At 39.3% G+C, this 18516-nt stretch overlaps 1 long non-coding RNA gene across 7 annotated transcripts in view; it reads left to right on the top strand.

Annotated features, from left to right (window-relative positions):
* The window catches only part of LOC137488247 (uncharacterized), a 97527-nt gene that overhangs the window by 63685 nt on the left and 15326 nt on the right, over positions 1 to 18516 (top strand). For 2 of the 7 annotated variants that reach the window (XR_012394247.1, XR_012394248.1), the window contains one exon: positions 10611 to 11795. This is a non-coding gene — a long non-coding RNA (uncharacterized lncRNA). Of the gene's footprint in view, positions 730 to 10607; positions 11796 to 18516 lie in introns of those variants that run through there. The other 5 variants (XR_012394251.1, XR_012394249.1, XR_012394250.1 and 2 more) reach the window with 4 other exon arrangements.

Here is an 18516-nt window from a genome sequence, read left to right as displayed (position 1 = left end):
TACAGTAATTGTATGAAATACAAAAAATAAATAAATAAATAAATAAACAGATGAAAAAAGTTAATAACCTAAATTGTAATATCACAAACATAAAGCTCTATATCCCATTGAAACTAAGCACATATTTATTTATTTGTTTGTTTGTTTGTTTGTACTACATTTTGGTCAGGAATAACAGTGCAATCTGTGCATTAGTTTCCAATGGCAATGATGTAATGATGACTTATTTATTTTTAGCTGCGTAAGGCTTAAATAAAAATGCTGTTTTTGAATGAAGATTAGAGTTTGATAAAGGGTTTACGCGAACTAAAAGGTCTTCACATTTTCTTCATGAATTTCTGACTAAAACTGGACAAAAGGTGGATTGGATAACATGTTGGCGAAAATTTATCACAGTGGTTGAGTATCTTGTGTGTCGGGGAGTGGTCATCCACGCACTGCCCGTACTGTTGAAAATATCACCACTGTTGAAGACATGATACTGAGCCAAGACACACCATAGGCCCATCACCTTGCACGAGAGTCAATCATTGACTCAGATAGGTTGCTTTATTTCTGTGCATGCTAATTTAGTTTCTATGTAATAAAATGTAATCATTCCGTCAATATTTGGATTATCATTGTTTGACAAGGGAATGCGGTGATGTAAATCAGGTGTAGTGGAAAACGTATGCATATCATAGAATTTCATCTATTTGCCATCTAATTAAAACATAATTAAAGTTGTATATTTAATGTTTATTTATACTTTCTGACCACAGTGTATTCGTTATCTGATGGCTTCACATCATAAAGCGTGAATCATCTCAGTCTGGTTTCTTTAACATGACAGTTAGTTCACTGTACTCAAATGGCCTTTACAGTCAGCAGAGCTCAATCCAATAGAGCACCTTTTGGGATGTGGTGGAACGGGAGATTTGCATCATGGATGTGCAGACGACAAATCTGCAGCAACTGTGTGATGCTATCATGTCAATATGAACCAAAATCTCTGAGGAATATTTCCAGCACCTTGTTCAATCTATGCCAAAAAGGATTAAAGCATTTCTAAAGGCAAAAGAGAATCCAATCTGGTACCAGTAAGGTGTACCTAATAAAGTGGCCAGTGAATGTGTGTTTATATGCAGTTGAAGTCAGAATTATTAGCCCCCCCCCCACCCCCCCTTTGAACAGTGTTTTCTTTTTAAAATATTTCCCAAATGATGTTTAACAGAGGAAGGAAATTTTCACAGTTTGTCTGATAATGTTTTTTCTTCTGGAGAAAGTCTTATTTGTTTTATTTCGGCTAAAATAACAGCAGTTTTACATTTTTTACACCATTTTAAGGTCAAAATTTTTAGCAGCTTTTTTTTTAAACCTTTTTTTTGTTTTTTGTTATTAGTCTACAGAACAAACTATCGTTATTCAATAACTTGCCTAATAACCCTAACCTGCCAAGTTAACCTAATTAAGCCTTTAAATGTCACTTTAAGCTGTATAGAAGTGTCTTGAAAAATATGAAATATCTAAAATATTATTGACTGTCATCATGGCAAAAATAATATAAATCAGTTATTAGAAATGAGTTATTAAAACTATTATGTTTAGAAATGTGTTGAAAAAAATCTTTTCTCCGTTAAACAGAAAATGAGGGGAAAAAATAAACAAAGGGGCTACTAACTCAGGGGGCTAACAATTTTGACTTCAACTGTATATATGTGTATATATAAACAAATATTTATTTTATTAATTGCTAAAACTAATAAAAGTAATAAAATTAATTTTTCCCATTAATTTATGAAACAAAATGAATATTTTTTTTCTGCTTTTCATGATGATTAGAGAATGATTTTTGTATTGAAATTTGTTTGTTTATTTTGTGTGTTTTTTTTCAGTGACAAACTTAATATGAACTGCATAAAAAGGCATTTAATTCCCTCTAAATACATAAAAAAACAATTAAATTGCATAAAAAAATAGAAAACAATAACAATATGTTTGGACTATTTATTTGCTATTTATTTTTTATTTATATGCGTTTTCTATATTGCCATAATTCAAATAGACTCTAATCTTGGATTCAACCTGTTGATGTTTGATTTTAATATTTAATAATTTTTTACTAATGTTATACTAATATTTGAAAATATATTTTTAATTAAATGTAAATAAACAAACATTTATATGTATAAGAATGGGCAACGCGTTGGCGCAGTAGGTAGTGCTGTCACCTCACAGCAAGTAGGTCGCTGGTTTGAGCCTCGGCTGGGTCAGTTGTTGTTTCTTTGTTTAGTTTGCATGTTCTCCCGGCGTTCACGTGGGTTTCCTCTGGGTGCTCCGGTTACCCCCACAGTCCAAAGACATGCAGTACAGGTGAACTGGGTATGCTAAATTGTCGGTTGTGTATGAGTGTCATTGAGTGTCTGTTTCCCAGAGATGGGTTGCAGCTGGACGAGCATCCGCATAAAACATATGCTGCATAAGTTGGCAGTTCATTACACTGTGGCGACCCCGGATTAATAAAGGGACTAAGCCGAAAAGAAAATGAATGAATGAATGTAAGAATATAATAGCAGGGCGACACGGTGGCTCAGTGGGTTGCACTGTCGCCTAACACCAAGAAGGTTTCTGGTTCGAGTCCCGGCTGGGCCGGTTGGCATTTCTGTGTGGAGTTTGCATGTTCTCCCTTTGTTGGTGTTTCTTTCAGGTGCTCTGGTTTCCCCCACAGTCCAAACACATGTGCTATAGGTGAATTGAATATCCTAAATTGAATCTAGTGTATGTGTGTGAATGAGAGTGTATGGGTGTTTTCCATTACTGGGTTACAGCTGGAAGGACATCCGCTGTGCAAAACATATGCTGGATCAACACAATCTCACGGCAATTCGTAACTTTTTCATTTAGCCTCCTTTTTAAAATCGTACCATTTCGTACGACTGAACTCGAACGAATTCGTACGAATTAGCCACTAAACTGGCAAAACGTAAAATACTTACGTTTTCTCGTGAGATCAGGCTGGCTGGATAGGTTGACAGTTCATTCCGCTGTGGCGACCTCTGATGAAAAGAGACTAAGCCCGAAGGAAAATGAATATATGAATGTATAAGAGTATACTGTAACAGCACTAATATCCCTTTATATAAAAATTAATTTCTAATTTTCAGTGTTTTAATTTAGAGAAGAAATATGACGGCATTTGTTCCTGACAGGTTTTATGAGCTCCACCCAAACAGTAATCTTTTCTAATCAGCCGGTGTAATTAAACATGCCTGTTTTTATTAAAAAGACAAATGAATCTTACTGGTCGAGTGCAAAAAATGAAGTTAAAAAGTGACCAGTTGATTGGACATCCATAGCTAGAGTTTCCCAGCAGGCCGTTCATAAAAATAAACTCACAAAAACTCAGAAATAAAGCTGTTTGTCTTAAATTCAGACACTTTGCAAATGAAAATGCAGAAGAACATAGACTTATTTAACAGAAGTGAAGGTAATATAAAGATTAAGGGGGTCCTATGCGACGTGAACTGCATGCGTTTGTCAAAATGGGCCGCTCGATAACCCGCAGAGAATAACTGTTCCAGCGTATCTCTAAAAAGTGAATAAATCCATCCCGAGAACAATAGCTTGCACTGTGTTTGAAAGGCAGCGGCTTTAAAGAGAGCGTCTTTTATAAGCAATGACTCCAAATGGAGCATTTCCAAAATATACAGGCGCTCTTTTACAGCGGTGACCGCTCGCAGTGACCAAAGTCAAACTCTCTGAGAGCACAGCCATCACATGGGGAGATGCCTATGGGGTTAAAACCTAATTTAGAGCTATTGCAAAAGGATTTGGGGAGATTAATGTTTGAAAGTCATCATAAAGCAGTGTGCGGACCCTAAATCCATCAGATGAAGGCCGAGAATTACTCATCATATCCACATAAATAAATAAAAAATGCACTAATATTGAGTCTGCTCTGACTCTAGTGGCTATAGTTTATTTTCAGATATGCACAACATCCAGGGTTCCCATGGGTCATGGGATTTCAGGAATATCATGATTGAAGTCAGAGAATTTTACATTTTTTTTGATGCCCAAGTCATGAAATATCTTTTTGATTACTTTTTTAATTTTTATGAATCTGTACGATCTCATTTTTACATTTTAGCACAATTTATTCATGCCCCAATGGCAATTGGATTGTAAAAATGTAAATATAAAAATTAATTGTAAAATTAGTACATTGTTGCATCACTGAACTCATAGGAATTCATACAAATTAGCCACTAAATCAGGGGTCACCAATCTCGTTCCTGGAGGGCCGGTGTCCCTGCAAGGTTTAGCACAAACTCGCCTCAACACACCTTTCTGCATGTTTCAAGTATACTTATTAAGACCTTAATTAGCTTGTTCAGGTGTGTTTGATTAGGGTTGGAGCTCAAATCTGCAGGACACCGGCCCTCCAGGAACAAGTTTGGTGACCACTGCACTAAATTGACAAAATGTAAAATATTTACGTTTCCTCATGAGATCAGTCTGGAATATCAAGGATTTTTTTGTCATTCATTCATTCATTTTCCTTCGCCTGAGAATTTATTAGGGTTTGCCACAGCGGAATGAACCACCAACTATTCCTGCATATGTTTTATGCTGCGGATACCTTTTTAGCTGCAATCCAGTACTGGGAAACACCCATGCACACTCATTCACACTCATTAAGTATATTCAATTCATCTATAGCGCATTTATTTTATTTAGAAGTTTTTCTTTGTTGTTGTGTATGCCTCTGTTTGTTGTGGTTCTCTTTTTTTCACCTCTTATCTGCTGTCTATCCAACAGGTTTCATCATGTCTTTCTCTTCTTCATCTGTCAGTCTATAACATGAGTGTCTTCAAGAATTGACTAAAAACTCAACTATTTAGTCTCCACTTCCCTTGCTTATCTGCAATTGCCTCTCTGGTTCTACCGCTAACTGTAAAAAAAAAATTGTTTTGCTTCTTACACTTTACATACATCCCATCAGTGAAGTTTTTTTTCCCCTCCTGCTGTCGCCTCTGGCATGCATGGTTCAGGATCGGTAGAGCTACGCATCGATGAATTTGCTCTTCAGTGTTTGGACTCTCAGTAATGACTTTAAACCACACTGAACTGAGCTAAACTGAACTGAACTTAAACACTAAAAACTGAACCACACTGTTCCAGTTTCTACGACCATTTATGTGAAGCTGCTTTGACACAATCTACATTGTAAAAGCGCTATACAAATAAAGCTGAATTGAATTGAATTGAACATACCTGAAACTTGCCTACAGCTCTTATTCATTGTTGCTCTTATAGTTGAATTAGAGTTAAATGGCATCCTTGTCCTCATTTGTAAGTCGCTTTTGATAAAAGCATCTGCTAAATGACTAAATGTAATGTGAATGTAAATGAGTGTGCTGATCAAACCCTCAGAATGGTTGTGTGCATGTGTATATGTTGGCATGTGCGTGTCTACTGTATATGTGTGTGCATGTGTCTCTGTGTGTGAATGTGTGCGTGTGTGACTGTGTACGTGTGCAGAATGTATGTGCAGAATGTATCTGTGTGCATGTGCATCTGTCTACACACCAGTTTAAATACACCTTACTAGTACCAAGCTGGACCTCCCATTGCCTTCGGAACTGCCTGAATCCTTCATGACATAGGTTCAACAAAGTACTGAAAAAAATCCTCAGAGATTTTGGTCCATATTGACATGATAGCATCACACAGTTGCTGCAGATTTGTCAGCTGCACATCCATGATGCGAATCTCCTGCTCCACCACATCCTAAAGTTGCTGTATTGAATTGAGTTCTGGTGACTGTGGAGGCCATTTAGCTGACAGGAGTGGCACCCGGTGTGGTCTTCTGCTGCTGTAGCTTATCTGCCTCAAGGTTGGGCGTGTTGTGTGTTTAGAGATGCTGTTCTGCACCTCGGTGGTAACGAGTGCTTATTTAAGTTTCTGTTGCCTTTCTATCAGCTGGAACCAGTCAGGCCATTCTCCTCTGACCTCCGGCATCAGCAAGACATATGCACCTACAGATCTGCCGCTCACTGGATATTTTCTCTTTTTCTGACTATTCTCTGTAAACCCTAGAGATGGTTGTGCATGAAAATCCCTGTAGATCAGCAGTTTCTCACATACTCAGACCTGCCTGTCTGGCACCAACAACCATGCCACATTCAAAGTCACTTAGATCCCCTTTCTTCCCCATTCTGATGCTCGGTTTGAACTTCAGCAGATCATCTTGACCATGCTTGTTTCTCAATATGTGTTCTTCAGCGGTCTTGCGTCCTCGTGTTCTCGTGCAACGTCATCATCAGCTGCCCAAGTTCAGTTCCAATACTCAAGACCGCAAGTACGGAAGACGGTTAAAATTTCCCGTATGTGATCTTGATATCGAGGACACAACGATGCAGACTTGAGCACCGAACTCGCTCTGGAAGTCCCAGAAGTCATTGCGACTGGAGGTGGGAAGCGCTGCGTTTTATTAAGATTTATTATTAAAGTTCAGAGATATCACTTATTTACCTCAGGAGTTTCCCTAAATGAAACGGTGAAAGTAAACATTACCATGAATATCTTAATAAAGGAATAAACACATTAAGGGTGTTTGTTTACTGAAATTCGTATTAAATCTGTTTTATTTATATTGTGCAGAGTATATTTATAATGTTTTTATGCAAAGTATATATTTTAAAAAGGGGAAAAACAATAAATCGTTGTATAAAGGCTGTAATGTTTAAAGAGCCCATATTATACATGAAATAGGGTCATATCTTGATTGTAAGGGACTCCAACAACAATCTAATATGCATGCAAGGTCAAAAAACACTTTCATGGTCTCATAATCTGCATTTATTTTTACCTAAATATCCCAGCGACTCCTGTATGAATCGTCCAGTGATTCATTTGTTCCCAAACCCCTCCTTAGCGCGAAGCTAATCTGCGCTGATTGGACCAATGACAGCCTGTCATCACAGTTCATACACGCTCTATAGTGTAGGCGTGGATTTTAGCTGCCAGTGGGTCAATGTAAATACAGTCAATGGACTTGAAAATTCAGACGATTAACTATTTTATTGAGCAAAAACTCCAAAAACTGTCGAGGAGATATCCAAGCTTGTCTCACTCTGCTGTTTTCACAGACACAAACACATACATACACACACACACACACACATACACACACACACACACATTGCCATCGTCCGCGCACACAAACAAAAACACACACATACCTCTGGACGACAGCGCACGCACACACACACTACCCTCGTCCACGGAGCTCCGTATACAAAGCAGCATGCGTCTCGTGACTTTGCACGCGATAAGAGAGTATAGCCAGTTAACCTGATACAGTACACGCGGTTACAAGTAACAAATCACAACTAAATACATTTGCAAGCTAGAGTTAACGAGGCAACAACTTTAATCGCACGTACTTACACTTGAGAAATGGAGGAAGAAACCCATCCTGACGTTCCTTCAGTAAGTTACTCTTTACTGATCCTTCCTTTAACAAACGCAGATGAAGTATTCTTTGTAGCATGTAGTTTCCAGAAGTTTCCAGTAGTTTCCAACTGCTTGGTTATTATGCTGAGGTTTCATCTTTGGGTAGAGACTCAATAATATCCATCTGCAGTGTGACTTCAATCGACCGGCATGTTTGTGTGCATGTGTTTGTGTGTGTGTGTGTGTGTGTGTCTGGGTTTCTGCGTCAGAGGGCGGGGCCTCAGGTTTGAAATCTCCTGGGTTTGCGCGTGCACGTGAATAACTTGGTTTCGTTCGTACGTCATGGCGAAACACCTAATGACTCGGTATCAAGGCGACTCGTTTGAAGCACTATGAGTCGACTCTTTTATAGATGAATCAAACGTTTTAAACACTGTACTCTTACAGATTTAAGCCTTAGCTGGGTACTTCACTTCACTTAGAGCTGTGTTACAAACTACATGGAGGGGAATTTTCAAAAACCCATAATATGGGCTCTTTAAATAATTTACTATTTAAAACACGTGAAGGTCATGTGACCATCAGGAAGAACGCAGCATCTCAATTCTCAAAGGACGCGTTCTCTCTGCCCTCGCGGTCTCCTGAGTTTGTTCTTCCGAGGATACCTGGCAAGACCAGTCTCCACAAGAACACAAGTCCGTTCTCTGCATTCTTGCAATTGAGAAACAGCCCATGTCTACATGCCTAAATGCATTGAGTTGCTGCCATGTAATTGGCTGATTAGAAATTTGCATTATCGAGCAGTTGGACAGGTGTACCTAATAAAGTGGCCAGTGAGTGTGTGCGTGTGTGTGAAGGCATTGGATGTCACTAAATATCCTCCCTGCATTTTGTAATCCACATGTTTCCATAGATAGCATGTCTTCCGGTCTTCTGTTTGACTTAAGCTTGGATTTACAACCAAAGAGATAAATGACGAGCCAACATGAAGTGTCAAATTTTAGAGCCTTCACAGATTCTTGCACCTGATTTTGGATAGAGATGAGAGAAAAATGGGTTTGTTTGGTTTGTGTGTGTGTGTCAGTCAGTCTCAGAACAGCGTCCATAATCTCCGCTGGATGTTCAGCTGTGTGTGCATTTCTGCTTTGTCTCTGGAAATGACGTTTGTTAGGATTACAATGCAGTTTTCCTCTGATACCTCCAAAGTACACAGCACAAGCCTATGGACACTTGTATATAATAAGTGCTTTGTGTTTTCAATCTGTCACAAAGCTAATTCCTCTCTCAGAAATGCTCTCAGGAGTCTTGACTGTTCCTTTTCTTCTATTATTCAATTTGCCTCAGCTGTATTTAGTTTAGACACTTTTTGTGAGCTGGTTAGGAGGGAGAGACTGCTGTCTTTGCTATTGTTACTACAAACAAAATACCAAGGTAAAGTACAGGTGCATCTATTAAAGCTATTAAAGATCCATGATGTAAAAGGTGCTCTATGGGATTGAGTTCTGGTAGCTGTGGAGGCCATTTGAGTACAGTGAACTCGGTTATGTTTAAGAAACCACTCTGAGATGATTCACGCTTCATGACATGGCGCGTTATCCTGCTGGAAATAGCCATCAGAAGATGGGTAGATTGTGGTCATAAAAGAATGGACATGGTCAGCAACAATACTCAAGTAGGCTGTGGCGTTGACACGATGCTCAATTGCTGCTAATGGGTCCAAAGTGTGCCAACAAAATATCCTTACCACCATTAAACCACCAGCCTGAACTGCTGATATAAGGCATGATTGATCCACGCTTTCATGTTGTTGATGCCACCTTCAGGCCCTGATACAAAATTATACTCTTTTCTTTCACATTGCGATGTCAAATGACCTTTTAGATGAAAACAAAGTGGTCAGGGCTTAATTTTATCCATGGGGAATTCATTGTTTCCTGCTTCAGGCACTGGAAGACAAGTGAAACCATGAATTTTGCCGTGTATCAAAATATCTTGAAGGAGTATGTCCGACCATCTGTCTGACTAAACTTGAGTTCTGCAGCAGGACAATGGTACAAAGCACACCAGCAAATTCATTTCTGAATGGCTGAAGAAAAACAAAAAGAAGACTTTAGAATGACCTGGTCAAAGTCCTGACCTGAACCCAATTGAGATACTGTGGCATGAGGTGGTTCATGCTCGAAAACCCTCTGTGGCTGTGATGATTGTGCGTGGAAAATCCCTGTAGATCAGCAGTTTCTGTAATATTCAAACCAGCACCAATTCAATTCAATTCAGCTTTATTTGTATAGCGCTTTTACAATGTAGATTGTGTCAAAGCAGCTTCACATAAATGGTCATAGTAACTGGAACAGTGTGGTTCAGGTTTTAGTGTTTGAGTTCAGTTCAGTTCAGTTTAGCTCAGTTCAGTGTGATTTAATCATTACTGAGAGTTCAAACACTGAAGAGCCAATTCATCGATGCGTAGCTCTACCAATCCTGAACCATGCGAGGCAGTGGCGACAGCGGAGAGGGAAAAAAAACTTCACCTGATGGGAGTGAAGAAAAAAAACCTTGAGGGAACCAGACTCAGTTGGGCACGACCATTTTAATTTCTCCGCTGGCCAAAAGTCTTGTGCAGAGCTTCATTCACCAACAACCATGACACGTTCAAAGTCACTTAAATCCCCTTTCCTGCCCATTCTGATGCTCGGTTTCAACTGCAGCAGATCGTCTTGACCATGTCTACATGCCTAAATGCATTGAGTTGCTGCCATGTGATTGGTTAAATAAAAATTTGTGTTAACGAACAGTTGGACAGGTGTACCTAATAAAGTGGCCGGTTAGTGTATGAATAAAACTGTGAAGCTTGGTGTCTGTAGGTGCTTAACTGGAGATGAATGCCTCATTACAGAAGAAAAAATCTCATTTTGCGAAAACGGCCTTTGAAAATATGAATTGTTATAGTACTCTGCATATTCTAAACAATAAAGTGGTATAAAAGAAACCTTTTTGATGTTTTCTTTCTCTTAGAAAAGCTCTTTATGAAAAGCCAGAAATGGGAAGTGCATGAAAAATGCATGCTTTTGCCTGTATCATCTCACCTAAATGTGAAGTCTGGCTCTTATAGAGCATTGTTTGGCTGTATTATTCACTATTGCAGTGATTGATTTCCATCTTAATCAAAGCAGGCAAACAAGAACTGGGATGCGCAGCTCGAGAGCCCACGAGAGAGAGGAAGAGGAATTAAATGAGCTGAGGAGGAAGAGTGAAATGAGGTACATGCATCATTCTGTTTTGTATGGGCTGTATATGTGATTCAGTGTCCTGCTCATGTGCAGCTATGAGCTCCTGACCAGAAATGCACATGTAAAACATGAAGCTCAGACCAAGGAAAGATGAATCCTGCTGTTAAGGTGTGTGTAAAATGTGTGACCGGGAAATGGATTCATTGGTCGTACTCGTCCAGCACTAAGGTAAGTAAAGTCTGATTTTACATAATTATTTATGAGGAATTACTGCAACCGGTTTCCCCCACATTCCAAACACATGCGCTACGTGAATTTAATAAGCTAAATTGGCTGTAGAGTATGTGTGTGAATGCAAGAGTGTATGTGTGTTTCCCAGTGTTGGGTTTCGGTTAGAAGGACATCTGCTGCATAAAACATACAGTTGAAGTCAGAAATATTAGCCCCCCTAAATTATTAGACCACTTGTTTATTTTTTCCCCAATTTCTGTTTAACGGAGGGAAGATTTTTTTCAAAACATTTCTAAACATAACAATTTTAATAACTCATTTTTAATAACTGATTTATTTTATCTTTACCATGATGACTGTAAATAATTTTTGACTAGATATTTTTCAAGACACTTCTATACAGCTTAAAGTGACATTTAAAGGCTTAACTAGGTTAATTAGGTTAACTAGGCAGGTTAGGGGAATTAGGCAAGCTATTGTATAACAGTGGTTTGTTCTGTAGATTATGGAGAAAAAATATAGCTTAAAGGGGCTAATAATTTTGTCCTTAAAATGGTTCATAAAAATTCAAAACTGCTTTTATTCTAGCCGAAATAAAACAAATTAGACTTTCTCAAGAAGAAAAAATATTATCAGACATACTGTGAAAATGTTCTTGCTCTGTTAAACATCATTTGGAAAATATTTAAAATCGAAGGGGGCTAATAATTCTGACTTCAACTGTATGCTGGATAAGTTGGCGATTCATTCTGCTGTGGCGACCCTTGATTTATAAAGGGACTAAGCTGAAAAGAAAATGAATGAATGAATTACTGACCAAATACAGTACAACATGCATAGTAATTTTGTAATATTATTAAGTTTCAGCTGTAAAATGATTATGCTCCTCATCACTGCAAAAAGAAAACAAAAACAAATCAGAAACAGCAGAACAATCAATACAGTTGTTTGACTTCTTCACCACTTACATACAACTTAAATTTGACTTGAATGCATTTAATTGTATTTAGAGATTAACACATTTTTTAATTCTTGTTTTATATATCATTTAATACTACTACTACTACTACTACTACTTATAATAATCTTAATAATTATAATAATTTAAAATAATAATAATAATATACAATAATAATATAAAATAATCATAATATAATAATATAAAATAATAATATACAATAATAATATAAAATAATCATAATATAATAATATAAAATAATAATATACAATAATAATATAAAATAATCATAATATAATAATATACAATAATAATATACAACAATAATAATGCAATACAAATAATAATATAAAATTATAATAATAAAATAATAATAAAAATAATAATAATAACCACCATTAAAGAAAAACTAAATGCATTTATAAATTCATTTACCTTTAGTATTTTATTTTATTTTATTTTATTAGATTTTGTTTTATCCAATTGGTCCCAGATGAGACACGTCTACAATCGAATTTTATTAAAATTTTGAATATAAAACAGATTTGATCTTATGGTGAATTTGAATTTAACCATGTGTTGAAGTTGGTGTGAAATTGTAATTTAAAGTTAACATATGTCGTTAGAGGAACACTGAAAAATGTTCAATACCATTTTTGATATGAAATTCTATCTATTCTACACTACATAACAAAAGTCTTGTTGCCTGTCCAAGTTTTAGGAACAACAAATACTAACTAGACTCTGGTTGATCATTTGGTATCAGACGTGACTTATATAGATCAATCACTGTGGTGTCATCTGCAAATTTGATGATGGTGTGAATGGTCACATATGGCTGATTTCCCTCAGATTGAAGGGTCTAACTGAGAACATGTAGCATGAATATCATTGCAGTAGCTCAGGGATCACCAAACTTGTTCCTGGAGGTCCGGTGTTTTGCAGATTTTAGCTCCAGCCCTAATCAAACACACCTGAACAAGCTAATCAAGGTCTTGAAACACCCAGGCAGGTGTGTTGAGGCAAGTTAGGGGTAAACCCTGCTGGGCACCGGACCTCCAGGAATGAGATTGGTGACCCCTGCTCTAGCTCATTCCTGAATGGAGGGATAAATCTTGTTGTAATTACCCTTAGTTGCAACCGTTCCAACTCTCCCCCTAAAAATTACACATATGGCTGATTTCTTTCAGATTGAAGGGTCTGACTGAGAATATGTAGCATGAAGATCATTGCTGTAGCTCACAGGTGTCAAACTCAGTTCCAAAAGGGCCGCAGCTCTGCAGTTTAGTTCCAACCCTAATTAAACACACCTGATCAAACTAATTGAGTCCTTCAGGCTTGTTTGAAACCTACAGGTAAGTGTGTTGGAGCAGGGTTGGAACTAAACTGTGCAGGGCTTCGGCCCTCCAGGAATTGAGTTTGACACCCCTGCTGTAGCTCATTCTTGAATGGGGGAATGAGTCTTGTTGCAACTCCTCCTTGTTGCAACCGTCCCCACTCTCCCCCTAAAAATGAGTTCTGTTACAGATCTTTGAGATTTCTTCAGATCAGCCTCTTGCAGTTACATAGCAATAAGCAATGATTAAAGCATAAAACAACATTAAAAAACCTCAGAAAGAAACACAATAGCTCAGTGACATAACTCATCATTGTGACGGTTTGTCTTTTCCATGCATCGCTCCGGCTTGCTCGTGACAACAGCTGTTGCTTCCAAAAGCTCCATAATTACATGTAAGTGCTTTTTGCCTTTCATCAATAGCTGTAATTACAGGCAGAGCAGCACCGGGTGTCTTTGCAGTCTTATTAGGGACCGAGCACCGAAACGGTGCGTAGGCCCTATTGGAATTGCTCTGTTTATTAGGGACCGAGCACCGAAACGGTGCGTAGGCCCTATTGGAATTGCTCCGTTTTTTATTATTAGGGACCGAGCACCGAACGGTGCAAGGCCCTATTGGAATTGCTCCGTTTATTAGGGACCGAGCACCGAACGGTGCAAGGCCCTATTGGAATTGCTCCGTTTATTATTATTATTATTCTTCTCTCCAATGAATCGCGATTTTGAGGGTCTAAACATGCCCGAAAACTCACGCAACTTTGCACACGCCTCAGAAGTGGCGAAAATTTACGTTTTTTATGGGCTTCGGAAGTGGGCGTGGCAAAATGACTCCACAGCGCCACCTAGAAAAATTAAACGGACGAGCCCCCGATCCACGAATTACGCACATGCACGAAAATTGGCCCACACCTCAAACACACCAAAACATACGAAAAAGTCTCTTGGAGCCATATCTCAAACCCAACAGGAAGTCGGATATTTTTGACTTCCTGCGGCGAAAAAGTGGCGTTTTTGCCATTTCCAGGCGTTGTATTTTAACGAACTCCTCCTAGGGATTTTATCCGATCGACACCAAAATTGGGTTTTGTCATCTAAAGGCCTTGGCGATGTTAAATTGCGAAGCTTTAGAGTTTTTGTCGATGGGCGTGTCTGTGGCGGCCTCGCAAACTTTGACGATTCGCCACAAAACAGGAAGTCGTTATAACTCAGGCATGCATTATCAGATCTGCCTCAAAATTCACACGTTTGATAAGAGTCCTAACCTGAACACGTGTACTTGCCGATATCCAGATACAGTTATAGCGCCACCTGCTGGCTACAGGAAATGACATGTTTTACATCGTAACAAACTCCTCCCACAAATTTTTTCGTGTCCGCACCAAATTTGAGTGGTGTTATCTGAAAGCCCTAGCAATGATATATTGTGAAGATCTAGAGTTTTTGCAGAGGGGTGTGTCCGTGGCGGCATGACAAACCTCAACGCTTCGCCATGGAACAGGAAGTTATTATAACTCAACCACACAATGTCCAATCTGCCTAAAACTTCAGATGGTTGATAAAAGTCCTCTCCTGAACACATCCCCATAACAAAATTGAAGTGGGCGTGGCAAAATGACTCGACAGCGCCACCTATAAAAATTAAACGGACGAGCCCCTGATCTACGAATCACGCACATGCACGAAAATTGGCACACACCTCAAACACGTCAAAACATACGAAAAAGTCTCTTGGAGCCATATCTCAAACCCAAAAGGAAGTCGGATATTTTTAACTTCCTGCGGCAAATAAGTGGCATTTTTGCCATTTCCAGGCTTTGTATCTTAACGAACTCCTCCTAGGGATTTTATCCTATCGACACCAAAATTGGGTTTTGTCATCTAAAGGCCTTGGCGATGTTAAATTGCGAAGCTTTAGAGGTTTTGTCGATGGGCGTGTCCGTGGCGGCCTCGCAAACTTTGACGATTCGCCACAAAACCGGACGTGATTATAACTCAGGCATGCATTATCCGATCTGCCTCAAAATTCACATGTTTAATATAAGTCCAGACCAGAACATGTTTACATGCCGATATCCAGATACAGTTATAGCGCCACCTGCTGGCCACGGGAAATGTCATGATTTACAAAGTAATAAACTCCTTCCACAAATTTTTTCATATCAGCACCAAATTTGGGTTGTGTTATCTGAAAGCTCAAGCGATGATATAATGTGAAGATCTAGAGTTTTTGAAGAGGGGCGTGTCCGTGGCGGCATGACAAACCTCAACGCTTCGCCATGGAACAGGAAGTTCTTATAACTCAACCACACAATGTCTGATCTGCCTGAAACTTCACATGGTTGATAAAAGTCCTCTCCTGAGCACATCTACATAATAATATTGAGTCTTTAATAGCGCCACCTGCTGGCAGAATGTAGTTTGTCTTATAACACAATCTCCACACAATCTCATATCTGCCTGAAACTTCACATGGTTGATAAAAGTCCACTCCTGAACACATCCACATAACAATATTGAGTCAGTCATAACGCCACCTGCTGGCAGAAGGTAGTTTGGCTTATAACTCAGCCACACAATGTCCGATCTGCCTGAAAATTCACAGGTTAGATGAGATGCCTCTCCTAAAGACATCTACATGCCGATCTTGAGTCACAGTTATAGCGCCACCTGCTGACAGGAGGAAGTTTGGCATAAATCTGTGATTTTTCTCAGGTTCTTTATATATATCGGCTGAAATTAATATTGTTCGCTGTTCTCTGTTATCCTGAGGCTACCGGGTGGCGGTGAGCCCGGGTGCGAGGTCCCTTTCATCGCTGCTTGCAGCTTTAATTATTATTATTATTCTTCTCTCCAATGAATCGCGATTTTGAGGGGCTAAACAAGCCCGAAAACTCACGCAACTTTGCACACGCCTCAGAAGTGGCGAAAATTTACCTTTTTTATGGTCTTCTGAAGTGGGCGTGGCAAAATGACTCGACAGCGCCACCTAGAAAAATTAAACGGACAAGCCCCCGATCCACGAATCACGCACATGCACAAAAATTGGCACACACCTCAAACATGCCAAAACATACAAAAAAGTCTCTTGGAGCCATATCTCAAACCCAACAGGAAGTTGGATATTTTTGACTTCCTGCGACGAAAAAGTGGCGTTTTTGCCATTTCCAGGCGTTGTATTTTAACGAACTCCTCCTAGGGATTTTATCCGATCGACACCAAAATTGGGTTTTGTCATCTAAAGGCCTTGGCGATGTTAAATTGCGAAGCTTTAGAGTTTTCATCGATGGGCGTGTCCGTGGCGGCCTCGCAAACTTTGACGATTCGCCACAAAACAGGAAGTCGTTATAACTCAGTCATGCATTATCCGATCTGCCTCAAAATTCACACGTTTGATAAGAGTCCTGACCTGAACAAGTTTACATGCCAATATCCAGATACAGTTATAGCGCCACCTGCTGGCCACAGGAAATGACATGTTTTACATCGTAACAAACTCCTCCCACAAATTTTTTTGTATCAGCACCAAATTTGGGTTGTGTTATCTGAAAGCCCTAGCGATGATATATTGTGAAGATCTAGAGTTTTCGCAGAGGGGCGTGTCCGTGGCGGCATGACAAACCTCAACGCTTCGCCATGGAACAGGAAGTCCTTATAACTCAAGCACACAATGTCCGATCTGCCTGAAACTTAACATGGTGGATAAAAGTCCTCTCCTGAACACATCCTCATAACAATAATGAAGTGGGCGTGGCAAAATGACTCGACAGCGCCACCTATAAAAATTAAACGGAAGAGCCCCTGATCTACGAATCACGCACATGCACGAAAATTGGCACACACCGTAAACAAGCCAAAACATACGAAAAAGTCTCTTGGAGCCATAACTCAAACCCAACAGGAAGTCGGATATTTTTAACTTCCTGCGGCAAATAAGTGGCATTTTTGCCATTTCCAGGCTTTGTATCTTAACGAACTCCTCCTAGGGATTTTATGCTATCGACACCAAAATTGGGTTTTGTCATCTAAAGGCCTTGGCGATGTTAAATTGCGAAGCTTTAGAGGTTTTGTCGATGGGCGTGTCCGTGGCGGCCTCACAAACTTTAACGATTCGCCACAAAACCGGAAGTCATTATAACTCAGGCATGCATTATACGATCTGCCTCAAAATTCACATGTTTAATAAGAGTCCAGACCAGAACAAGTTTACATGCCAATATCCAGATACAGTTATAGCGCCACCTGCTGACCACAGAAAATGTCATGATTTACAAAGTAATAAACTCATCCCACAAATGTTTTCATATCAGCACCAAATTTGGTTGGTTGTGTATCTGAAAGCTCAAGCGATGATATATTGTGAAGATCTAGAGTTTTCGTAGAGGGGCGTGTATGTGGTGGCATGACAAACCTCAACGCTTCGCCATGAAAAAGGAAGTGCTTATAACTCAGGCACACAATGTCTGATCTGCCTGAAACTTCACATGGTTGATTAAATTCCTCTCCTGAAGACATCTAAATGCCAATATTGAGTCAGTCATAGCGCCACCTAGTGACAGAAGGTAGTTTTGCTTATAACTCAGCCACACAATGTCCAATCAGCCTGAAACTTCACAGGGTTGATAAAAGTCCTCTCCTGAAGACATCTACGTGCCAATATTGAGTCACAGTCATAGCGCCACCTGCTGGCAACAGGTAGTTTGGCTTATAACTCAGCCACACAATGTCCGATCTGCCTGAAACTTCACATGGTTGATTAAATTCCATTACTGAAGGCATCTACATGCCAATCTTAAGTCACAGTTATAGCGCCACCTGCTGGCAGTTGGTAGTTTGCATTATAACTCAACCACACAAAGTCCGATCTGCCTGAAAGTTCACATGGTTGATAAAAGTCCTCTCCTGAACACATCTACATAACAACATTGAGTCTGTGGTAGCGCCACCTGCTGACAAAAGGCAGTTTGGCTTATAACTCAGCTAAACAATGTTCGATCTGCCTGAAACTTCACATGATTGATAAGATTCCTCTCCTGGTGACATCTACATGCCAATCTTGAGTCACAGTCATAGCGCCACCTGCTGAGAGGAGGAGGTTTGGCATAAATCGGTGATTTTCTCAGATTTTTTAAATATAATGGCTTAAATTATTACTGTTCGCTGTTCTCTGTCATCCTGAGGCCACCGGGCTGCGGTGAGCCCGGGTGCGAGGTCCCTATCATCGCTGCTTGCAGCTTTAATTAGGGACCGAGCACCGAACGGTGCAAGGCCCTATTGGAATTGCTCCGTTTATTATTATTATTATTATTATTATTATTATTATTCTT

The sequence above is a fragment of the Danio rerio genome, chromosome 18 (genome assembly GCF_049306965.1).
Source record: "Danio rerio strain Tuebingen ecotype United States chromosome 18, GRCz12tu, whole genome shotgun sequence".
NCBI classification, from domain to species: Eukaryota; Metazoa; Chordata; class Actinopteri; order Cypriniformes; family Danionidae; genus Danio; species Danio rerio.
This window is presented reverse-complemented; position numbering and strand designations above follow the sequence as displayed.